This window comes from Narcine bancroftii, chromosome 4 (genome assembly GCF_036971445.1).
Source record: "Narcine bancroftii isolate sNarBan1 chromosome 4, sNarBan1.hap1, whole genome shotgun sequence".
NCBI lineage: Eukaryota > Metazoa > Chordata > Chondrichthyes > Torpediniformes > Narcinidae > Narcine > Narcine bancroftii.
Genome location: NC_091472.1, coordinates 289,245,034 through 289,257,785, shown reverse-complemented (window position 1 = coordinate 289,257,785; position 12,752 = coordinate 289,245,034).

Genomic DNA, 12,752 nt, shown 5'->3' with positions numbered 1-12,752 from the left:
TATGTCCAGTTGGAGGGAGGGGGGGGGAAAGTTTTTAAAAATTTAAACAGGAGGCTACAACTGCTTCTATCTGCACAGGAAAAATATTGCAAAACTGCTTTAGATATTATGGGGATTTGTAGTACTATGGATTTTTGAATTTGTTAAACTTTGTGTGAGGTGGCACAGGCTGTAGACTTCTATTTGCAACTCATTAAAAATATTTATCAGCTAAAGAATCACCCCGGAACTAGAAGGCTTAACAATAGCATAAGTAATCACCCCCCCCCCTCCCCCTCCCCAAACCTCTCCCAGGTCCATGGTCCATCTTTTCCCAAAACTCTACTCCAACTTTTCCCATCCTCAATGATGCAACCTCTTGCACTGTAGAATTTAATATTTGGTAGTTGCATCTCAATATGATAGCTGATAGACAAGTAAACTGGTCTAAATAATGTATTCCATTTCATGTAAACCACTGACCAGTGTGGAGGAAACTGAAATGAAGAAATGCTTTTCAGACAATTAATCTGTTTCCTGCCCTTTAGCCCCTCAAGTGGAATTATGATTTTAATGAGGGAAAAAAAAACACCCATGATTTTCTCTCAACAAGCCTAAATGACACAACATCAAGATTAAAGAAGTCAATATCTAGATTTATTTAACGTGCATGTATTGGGTTTTTTTTAAATCTTTTGTTCTGGTAAGAGATTCTGAGAGGAATTTTGTATCCAATACATTTCCAACATCTATTGTCAGGGAAACAACAAACAAAAAAAATAAACTGATAATGGAGCTTCCACACTGCAAGAGATGATTACATAAATATGTAAAGTGTCAGCCAAGTAGCAAACCATTAATGAGTGTCAAAGGCCCCTGCTAGTGTTCTTATTGGGGCAGGTCCAGTTCTCAAAATAGTTCAATGTATTTTAAAGAACGCTGCCACAGGCAGTCTCTTCCCCACCCCAAAAACATTAGTAATTCAGAATTGTTTTAACCAAAACAAAACCCTAAACACTCTCAAACATCTTTAAAGTTATTGACAGAAATGACACCCCCCACCCCAGCCCCCACCGTTAAAAAGGGGCACTAGACCACCAGAGAGTGGCACTTGGGATGAAATGTGATGAGAAGCTCAGCCCCTCCGTGACCCGTCGAACTGTTGGAAACGTCAACGAGAAAATAAAACACCAGAAAGTCTTCCCTGGTCATCAAATCGTCAGAAGAACGAGTGAAACCAACGATCAATATTTTTTTTAAAAAACTAGCAAAAGTATTCTGGAAAAACAAAAGTTTCTTGGTTTTAACTGCTCCATTGTTGCCATTCAGGATCATCAGTATCTCAGGCGTGTCACACTATAGCGAAGCCACCACATTACAGCCCTATGTGAGAACGTCTTGCAATGATCGACCCCACTCATTACAACCCAAGAACTCAGCCCCTCAGCCCCAGCCCCCTACCCCCCAGCCCCCTACCCCCCAGCCCCCTACCCCCCAGCCCCCCACCCCCTACCCCCTACCCCGCACCCACCCTTGGACCCAAACCCAAGGAGCCTGCCTTGGGTTAAATCCCGCAAACAGTAAATTAAGTCCGGTTAATCCTAACCTTCAACGGCAGTGGAGGTGCAATCAGGCCGGTCTCTCCCGAAGAACTCCGCTAACTCTCAGTCCAATGAATGAACGCGTAACCCGAGCTCCGGCTGGTGAAATTTAACTCGTGTCGCGATACATCTGACGCAAGTCGTCCCCTCCCTCACCTGCGCCACTGACCAGAACCTGACGACCCCGGGAGTCTGCAAACCCCCATCCTCTTCAGCGCAGCAAAACTCCCAAAAACATTCTCTGCCATTGTCACAGAAGTCTGCAGACTCCGTGGGTGAACTAAAAGACATACAAGGCTGGAGAAACTCAGAGGGCAGGTGAAGATACATAGCCCACGTTTCGGGTCAGAGAGTCTATAAAGGACCTGTTGAGTCGTAGTTTCTTAATGTCAATCCCACAGTCGGTTTGCTAAATCATTTAGGGGGTGGGGGGGGAACCCCTAACTTTTACTAACTTTCCCACTAGTTATGTCTTAATTTTAAATGTCTAACTTGGTGTGGTGTTTTGTAATTCCAGCCAACGCTCTTTAAATGATCTAATGTTATATTCGTTGATGGTACTTGGGGCAGTAGGCACCTGAGCTTAGATTTTGGAACGCAGCCAGAGGCAGTTTTGGATTTTTGGAAAGTGTTTTGAATTCTATCAAAACAAGCAATTCTTGATGTTTGGAGCAGTGCAATATCGAGGAGCAATCTGTTGGAAGATGGATTCAGTCATTGGGAACACTGCTGTGAAAATAATGTGGAAGGAGGCAACCAGCCCTTCTGAGTTCAGGACATTTTTTTTAAAGAGCGACTTTGAGTTGAAGAGAATTTGGTAGAGGTTTGATTTTTTTTTTCTTTTTGATAACGCAGTGCAAAGAAAAGTAATGCAGTCTATTAACTTCGGGAAGACCCAACCTTGCGCCTGGCAACTGCAGCTTCAAAGCAAGAAAATCTGACGGCTACAGAACATAGTGATCAGATCACTCCGTCTATATCTTTCTCTCAACATCTCTTTCTTGCACCTGCTCCCACGCACACCGAGGCCGGCAACGGGAGACCATAATATATATCAATGGCTTATATCACTCTCGCTTTCCATTTGCATTCAAAGTTAAATTAGCTATTAATGTAGGTGGATTATTGAATGGTACGAAAGAGAAACCTATCTTTTGCCATCCATGATATTTGGTCACTGTTGAATCCTTAGTTTGCAGGAACTTTAAAGATTTTCTTCCATCACCAACTCAAATAAAGTGTCTAGGAGTCCAACACAGCCCCAGTTCTCTGATTCTGAATTAAACCTAAGGTGACAAGCAATCATTCAATTTTGTCACAGACAATGAGTATGATGGACTCTTTGCAGATTATGGGATTCACATCACAGAACTCCATTAGATCAGACAGTTCATTAGCAAATAGAGATACAAATTAGGGGCCAAATGGTGTCAATGCTGATGCAAACTTCTCTGTTTCATTTTTTTTTTACAACTTTCAATATTAGACAAACTTTTCCTCCAAGATTTTAGTCACAGCTTAGACCCATGTCAAGTTCCCCATGCACAATGTGGGAATTCGAGGAAGCTGCTAGTGTCTCCGATGGCATGTACGGGAAGTGTATCTAGTTGCAGCTCCTGACATGATGGCGGTGGAGCTGCGCATGGAAGCACTTTGGAAAATGCTGTGGATAATACATTTAGTGAGTTGGTTGCACCGCAGGTTAAGAGCCAAAAGAAAGATGGGAAATGGGTGCCGGAGTCCCCTGCACTCATCTCCCTCCAGAACACATACACTACCTTGGATTCTGTTGGGGTAGATAACTCATTAGGGGAAGGCAGCAGTAACCACGTTCAGGCAAATCTGCTGCACAAGAGATCAGGGGTGAAATGACCGAGCTATTGTGGTAGGGAATTTCATGGTAAGGGAGATAGGTGTTTCTTTGGCCACAAACAGGACTCTCAGATGGTGTGTTTCCTCTAGCAAGGATCAGGGATCTCTTGGAGCAGGTGCAGGGCATTCTGAAAGGGGAGGTGAGCAATCAGTTGTTATTGGTGAAAGTTGGTACCCACACTGTCAGTAAATTTCAGGATGAGGTTCTCAAATTTAGGGTATTAGGAGATGAATTATAAAATAGGACATCAAAGGTAATGATTTTAGGATTACTACCTGTGCCAAATGTAAAAGACATAAAGGTTACCAGATTCCAAAAGGACAATGAATGTCATAGGATTTGAAACAAGGTCAATGAATGTGGCACAAATCAGTACAAAGGGAGATGATTTATTGGCCATTACAGATATGTGGTTGCAGAGTGGAGATGAAAAGAAATTAAACATCCAAGGGTATTAGGTCATTCGAAAGGAGAAGCAGGAAAGCAAGTGAGCACCCTTAATTAAGGATAAGATCAGGACGATAGTGAGAGATAATATAAAATAATATAATCTAAGCAGAATGTGGATGGAAGTTAGGAATATAAAGGGGAAAAATCATCAGGTGAGAGTAGCGTATCGGCCACAAATAGGGAGTCAGATCGGCATATAAATATAAGAAAAATGGAGAGTTATGGACATTGAGGGAGGGAAGGATTAGATTGATGAGGAGTAGGATTATATAAATTGGTACAACATTATGGACCAAAGGGCCAATATTGTGCTGTACTGTTCTATAAAAATATATACTGGTGGTGAAAGTGAATGTAGCTCACTTGAAAGAGTGGGAGGGTTTAAAATTGAGCAATGTGGAAATTTGAATGATTATTCTGTGTCTGTCCTCAACATAGAAGACACATCTAATATGCCAAAGAGGGGTGTTAAGGATACAATGGGTGGTGAGGATCTTGATGCCAATCATTATCACTAAGTGATCGTGCTGAGAAAATTAGTGGTCTAAAGGTAGTTAAGTCCCCTGATCCTGATGGAATGGATCCCAGGGAAATGAAAATGTTGAAGTTACAGTAGATATGTTTGTGATAACTTATAAAAATTCTCTGGACTCTGGTCAGATCTTGGCAGACTGAAAGGCAGCAAATGTCACTCCACTGTTTAAGGAAGGATGTAAGCAGAAGGCAGGTAACTAGAGGCCAGTCTGCAGTTGGGAGAATGCTTGAAGCTATCATTAAGGAAGAAATAGGAAGACATCTGGATAGAAAATGTTCCAATAGGCAAATATAGCATGGATTGAAGGGCAGGCCCTGTTTTTTAAAAATATTTTATCTTCCATTTTCCATAAATATATTCATATGATTATTAAAACTTTATTCACATCAACTATATTAAATGTTTACAAAACAAAAAAAATCTCCCCTTTTTCCCCTCCCTCCCTCCCCCCCACAAATGCAAAAATATAACTTCGCACACCGTCAGAGCTCTCTTTTTTTTTCGTGATTCCCTTTCTGAGATATCATATCATTACATACTTGCATTGATACATTATCCAAGTACGGTTGCCATATCTTAATGAATATATCATTTTTTAAAAGATATGTAATTTTCTCTATGGGTATATGGCTGCGTATCTCTGCAGCCCTCGAGCAATAAGTAGGAGAGAGTCAGGCTTCCAAGTGATTGCTGTACACTTCTTGGCTACAGCCAGGGCTACTTTAAAAAAAACAAATTTGAAATTTAGTCAGTTTATTGGTCACTTCCATAAAGTTGCCAGAAGGTATAGCTCTGGGTCATATGTGAAGTTCACTCCTGTTATCCTTGTCAGTGTTTCAGCGATATCATGCCAGAATTATCTTACCTTCACATATGACCATGTAGAATGTAGGAAGGTTCCGATTTCGATTCTATACCTAAAGCACATTTCAGATTTTGATATGTGAAGTTTTTGTGATGTGAGATATAGTTGATGTAAGAAATTATATAGTACCAATCCATATCTCACATTTATTGTCGATGTCATACTATCCAGACACCAACCAGACCAACATTTCTCTGGTATTCTAACACCTCAATCCAACTCCTACCTCTCCCTCGAATTTTGTAGGCCCAGCTTAGTGTTTTCACCTTGGAGAACAAAATACATCCAAGTTATAAATTTAGCTATATTTCCCAGTCAAAGCATCACATCCACTTCATTGCTTGAGGGTTTGACCAATGTGGTACCCCATCTCTCCCACAGAAAAGGCCTTAACTGAAGAAAGCAGTAGAAGGTTCCATTTGACAAATCATATTTCTGTTTTAATTGTTCAAAGGTCATTAGTAGTCCTTCTTCGTAACAGTCTTCAATATGTCTACTTTTACATACCAAATATTTAGAATTCTATTACCCGGGTTCATGGGCAATAGTTCATTATGGAAGAGTGGTGCTTTTGGTCGATATCCCCACTTTTCTTTTCCAATATTCTCATTGTCTGTTATTTTAACTTGACATTCCATTTGTAAATAAATTCCTTCTCTTCCCCCTCCCTCATTCGGTGCAATCCCATTTTGATCCATGAGGGAGACCCTTTTTCTTCTAAATAGGATGAGAGAAACCTTGACCAGGCTGCTTGATAATATTTTTTTTAAATCTGGTAATCTTAATCCTGCCAATTTATATTCCCACATCAATTTTTCCACGGAGACCATAGGTACTTTATTATTTCAAAGAAAATTGTCTTATATGACCATTAAGTTTTTTTTTAAAAATCCTAGGCAAAGAAATAGGCAACAACTGGAAAAGGTCTTGCAGTCACAGCATCACTTTCATTTTCACACAGTTAACCCTACCAACTAAAGTGATGGACATCTTTGTAAATCCTCCTCCATATTTTCAAGCAAAGGGAGAGAGTTAAGCTTATATAAATTTTGTAGATTATTATCTACCATCATTATTTAATTCCTTCCAGTTTCCATTTAAACTGGCTCACTTTTTGATATCTTTCATAATCAAAATTTGTTAATTTTTTTCCAAATTAATTTTGTAACATGAAACTCTCCCATATGTTTCCAGTGTGGCCTGTAGTTTGGTCAAAGACTTGACTGGGTCAGATAAATATAACAGTACATCCTCTGCAAATAAATTAATTTTATGCTCTTCCTGGCCAACTCTGAATCTCTTTATGTCTGGGTCCCTCCTTAAATTTCGGCGAGCGGTTCGATCGCCAGAACAAAGAGACCTTCAATCTGGATCTACTCAAAGGATGCATTGACAACATCTGTCCATTAATTATAATTTTGGCCTGTGGCTTATGATAAATAATTTTTAATCCAATCAGTAAATACTTTGCCCATTCCAAACTTTTCTAATACTTTAAATAAGAACAGCTACTCTAGCTGGTCAATAACCTTTTTTCTGCATCTAGAGGTACAGTTATACTTAGGTTCACTTTAGACTTAGCCAAATGAATATTAAATAATCTGCTCAAATTGTCTACAGAGTGTCTTTTTTTAATGAAGCCTAACTGATCTGGATTTATCAAGGAATTAGGTCTATAAGAGGATGGTTTTAGTGGATCTCTGTTCTTTATCGGAAGCCCCATAATAATAAGTGTTGAGAAGGATTCCAGGAGAATCTGTGTCTCTACCACCTGGTCTAATACATCCATAATAAGTGGCATCAAAAGATTTTTAAATTATCTGTAAAATTCAAACAGGATACCATCTTTTACTGATGATTTATTTGCCTGTAATGTATTCAAGGCTTTTCAATCTCCTCTCTAGTAAAAGAGGCATTCAATTCTGTCTTCCCAATTCGATTTTCCAATTTTGACAGCTCAATCACCAAGACAAATTAATCTATCTCTTTAGAATTCCCCAACAAATCTGATTTATACAGTTTTGTACAATCTTTTTTAAAAGTTTCATTTATGGATTTTAGACTGCAGGTATGTAACAGCACAATCAACAAAATTTGCCATTACATAAGCAGTCTAAAAAGAAAAGTGCAGGAGTTTTTAGTCAATTCCTGCACCGTGATTTATCCTGCAAGATCCCACTTCTTTTCAGGGGAAGCCTAAATCGCACTGCCAAAATGAACTCATGAACTTGACATCCAGCTGACAATGTACGCCACATAAAAGCACTGGAACTAATGCGCACAGGTACTTAAGGCTTGCAGTGTAAACAACCACATGGTGAGTAATTATGTTAATTTATTTTAAATCTTTCTGAGATTTTTTCCAACATTGATGTCTAAACAATACTAATGATTTCCTTCTGATCGTATATTAATTTGTCAGGCTCTATTTGATCATCCTTGATGTCTCTTCCACCTTTAACTGCCTTGACAAAACATTATGTGCTCTATTTCTCAATTTGTAATACTTCTTGGATTTTAAAATATTTTTTCTCTATTTTATATGTTTGCAATGTATTATATTCCAATTTTCTATTTTCCAAAATTTTGTATTTATCTTTTGAACCCATTCTCAGGTATTCTTTTTCCAACTCTGTGATATTTTTCTCCAGACCATTGACCTCTGCCTTATGTTCCTTATTTATTTATGGGTATATGAAATAAGCCTTAAGAGTATCCCATATTTTTTTATAAAAACTGTTATTAGTAGAGGGTCAATTCATTTCACAAAACAAATCTATTTGTCCCCGAATGAAATTACAGGTCTGTCCTTTTTGAACAATGTGGGATTAAGAGGCCACCTATAGACACTCTCTTGACTCTTTGGCATCATTATCATTAAAGTCAGCGGAGCATGGTCAAATAAATGAAATGATCCATTTCAAATACTCTGTTTTTCAATTGTGCAGACAATAGAAAAAGATGAATTCATGTATAACAATCATGAACTGTTGAGTAGAATGAATAATCTCTCACCCTGTCTCCATAGATCATTAGGTTTAAATCCTTCATAAAAGATAAAGTAACTTTTGCAGCTTTTGCCCTATGTGGATGGTGTCTAAACCAGTACATTTTGTCATCCTTCTACTGTTTTTAAAAAGACGTTCTGTATAAAGGATTCATCATCAAAATTCAGAGCATAAATATTCATAAGCATCCAGGATTCTGCATATATTTGACAATGTGCAATTAAAAACCTTCCTGCTGGATCAATTGGTGTGTCTTCATTTATTCACTAAAATTGCTACCCCCTCTCGCTTTGGAATTAAAAGAGGAGGATATGACTTGTCTAACCCAATCACTTTTTAATTTATTATGTTGCAGTTTTGTAAGGTGTGTTTCCTGTAGGAAAACTATATCTGCCTTTATATTTTTTTAAGTGTCCCAAGACTCTTTTCCTTTTTATGTGTCCATTTAAACCATTATTATAACTAATAAATTTTAATGTTTTACTCATAACCATATTCACACATATCCAGATCTATAATATGACCCTTTTGATTATCCATTCAGTACAGTGATTTTTCCTTTTTAAAAAAAACATGTGCAATGCCCCTACTCTAATGGTGACATATACAAGAAACCCTGGAAGCCCGCAAAAAAAAAGCCATCGTACCATCCGAAAAATAATCCTTCCCCTTCACTTCAGTGCCATTTTGTAGAAACTCACCTTCTCTGGCACTGGTAACTCCCTTAAATTGGAGTATCTGCCTTGCTACTATTTTCCTAAATATTAAATTTCTTTCAAGCTCTCCTATATACATTTCAATATTACTTTAGTTAACTGCTCAAAATGATTCAAAATATAATTCTCTTTATACTTTTATCCAGATTTTTAACTTTTACAATTCACTTTATCTTTTTTCCCTTCTTCTTTCTGGAGTCCATTCTTGGGTCTCCATTATAGTTCTTGTAGAAATTTCTCTATCTCCTTTGGGGAATCTTCAGGGTCTGTCTGACACATCGATCCTCAGCATCACTGGGTACTGAATACACTGAATACTTTATATTCCCAGTTGTCTTTTTTTAACACCATCAAATTCTTTTCTTTATTTGACCAAGTTCACACTTAAATCTTGAAAGAATAGTATTTTTCTGACTTCTGACTTAATTGGGCCATTATTTTCCCTGGCCTATTTGGCTGCTGCTTTTAAAGTTGCCTCCCACTCCCAGTAACTTAAAAATCTTACCAGGACTGGTTGTGGTCCTTCATCCTCCTGTCTTTTGGGGCCAAGTGTCCGGTGAGCTCTCTCCACAAGCAGGCTCCCCTTGAATCTTCCAGCTCCCAACATTTGTGGGACCCATTCCTCAAAGAAGCTCACCAGGTCGTTCCCTCCAGTCCCTTCTTTTAGTTTGATGATTTGGACATTATTTCTTCTACTGAAGTTTTCCATATGGTCGATTTTGTCTAGCAGCAGCTGTTCATCCAGGTTCCATTTCTTTGTGTTTTCCTCCAGGGTCTTTAGTTTGACGTGGGTTATTATCAGGTTGTTTCGACCTGGCTCACTTTAGTGGTTAGGTTTTTGATTGCCGTCGACATCACTACTATTTTTTTCTGCCGTCCCTCTCAGTGCATTTTCCACTTTAGACAATCGTCCACTCAAAATCTCCATCTTTTCCAGAACTTTTTGAAGATCTTGTGTCAGCCCCCCATCTCTTTGGGCTTCTTCCGACATCATGGTGGCACTTTCTTCACTGCTCCCTTGTGGACATACTGTTGATGGCCTCAGCGACTTTTGAGTTTTGTCAGTTTTATTTTTTTGCGTCTTACTTTTCTTACCCGTCATTTCCTTTTGGTTTTTAGCTCAAAACATTTTTTATTTGATGACGTTAAATCATCCTTTTAATCAATCTTCACGGAGATCTCTTCCAACCCACATCTACCTAGGTCCTTCGCATGGCCACATCCCCAGGCGGGCCCTGTTTGACAAATTTACTAAAGTTCTTTGAGGATATAATGAGCACAGTGGATCGAATAGGTGGATATTTTATATTTAGATTTCTAGAAGGCATTCAATAACGTGCCACATAAAGAAAGTCAATAAGATAAGTCTAGATTGAGTTGGGGGTTAAGTATTAGCATTAATGAAAGTTTGGTTAACCAAGAGAAGGCAGAGTGGGTGTTTCTTTGATTGCAAATCAGTGGTGAGCAGAGTGAGAGAGGATGGTGCTCAGCCCACAACTGTTGTCGATGTACATTAATGTTTCGGAAGAGGGGAACCAAGTGTAGTGTATCTAGGTGTTCAGTTAACACTAAATAGGGTGAAAAAGCAAATTGTGCAGAGTATGTGGAGAGACTGCAGAGATATATAGATAGGTTAAAGGAGTGGTAAGGGGCTGGCAGATGCATTACAATGTTGGTAAATAGAAGTTAATCCATTTCGGAAGGCTAAGTAGAAAATCAGATTATTATTTAAATAGCGAAAGGTTGCAGCATGCTGTTGTGCAGAGAGACTTGGGAGTGCCTGTGCATGAATCATCGAGGTTTGGTTTGCAGGTGCAAGAGATAATCAAGAAGACAAATGGAATGTTGCCATTCATTGCTGGATGGTTTGAACAAGAGCAGGAAGGTTCCACTCCAATTATATACAAATATATAAATATAAATATAAAAATATAAATATAAATATAAAAATTATATAAAAAATATATACAAAAATATACACAGCACTGGTGACGACACACCTGGAGTAGTGCTTGGAGTTCTGGTCTCCCTGCTTGAGGAAAGATATACTGGCTTTGGAGGAGGTACAGAAGAGGTTCACCAGGTTGATTTCAGAGATGAGAGATGAGGAGAGATGTAGTTGCCTGGGACTAAACTTGCTGGAATTCAGAAGAGAGGGATTGTTGTATAAATGTATAAATTCTGTGGAATTCTTTGCCTGAGTAAGCAGTAGAGGTTGCCTCATCAAATATACCTGTATTTAAGACTAAGATACATTTTTGTATAGTTGGGGAATTAAGGGTTATGGGGAATAGGCAAGTAAGTGGAGATAGATGAGTCGATGGCCAAATCATCCATGATCTTATTATTTGGCAGATCAGGTTTTACAGACCATTTGGCTACTCTTGCCCCATTTCTTATGGTTTTTGTCCTTTAAAGACCAGCCCGTCACAACAGTACAATGCAGCAAACCATTTCTAAAGGGCAAGTTACTATGATAAGAAGGTTACTCGCATCCAAAGGAACTTGAGGACAGAACTAAATCACAATTCAAACCTTTGTGTGGAAACTTGGGGCAGCATTGGAGGGTTGAGAATGATTACAAATTCTATAGCTATATAAACTCAGTCAAGAGAGAAAATTGTCCTTGTTTTGAGACTTTTTCACATGAAAGTGGGCCATTTTTGTGTTGTTCTTCGAGTTTTTATGTTGTACTTAGATCCTTGTCGCATGGAACAGGCCTTAGTCCAACTCATTAATACCATCCAATTTGACATTCTGGACTACTTGCTTGGATTTGGTCCATATCCTCACAAACCTTTCCTATCCACATATCTGTCTAAACGGAGATAGGAGATACTGACAACAGTGAATTTATTTTCTGGAAATTTGTTCAATCATTTGCCATAATCACTGTCAAAAAAATCTAATGTATTGGCAGTAAAAATGAAATAAATATATAGATCCATACATGACTATTGTATATGCTAGGGTGACCAAACTTGCTTAACATGCAAGCCACATAAACTTCAGATGTTTGAGAGCCACAAGACATAAAAAAATACATACAGTATGTTTTTACCCTTACACACGTATTTTGAAACACATTTTTATATAAATATTAAGAAATACCTCTACATAATATTTATTAGTGTATGTAGTTTTTAAACTAATTTGTATTAGTTTCAAGTTGCCCATGGCCTCTGACTGAACCTTCACTGTTGCTGCCAACTCCAGCTCTTTCCTGGAATAACTGGATGAGTTCCTCATTGAGGAACCCCCTCCAGCCTCTCCTCCCCATCTCCATCATCTCGCTTATTACACCGTGCCAGCATGCCTGCCTTTGTCAGGAACCGCGCCTCTGGAGCAAGCCATGCTTCATTAGAGGTCTTATAGTCCACACCGGCCACCGACATCTGCTGCCGCTCCCTGCAGAGGACCCTCAGCTTTACCTGACCCTCCCACCACATACCTCTCACATTGACTATGCTCTGCTCCAGCGTGGCCCTGCTTGAGCGAGAAGAACCCGACTCCAGCATGCACTGCTTGTTCTGCTCCTCTGGAGAGGCCTTTCCTTCAGCATCTACTCCCTTTGTCCTCTCCTTGTCATATAGTCTGGGCTGTGACTGTCCCAGGACCCTTGGTCTAGCTGCAGGGATTCAGAGTGTCCTGGGGTGGCTTTAGGAGTGCTAGTATCACCTCCAGCCTCCCCATTTGGGCCAACAGCTCTACACCTCTCCTCTCCA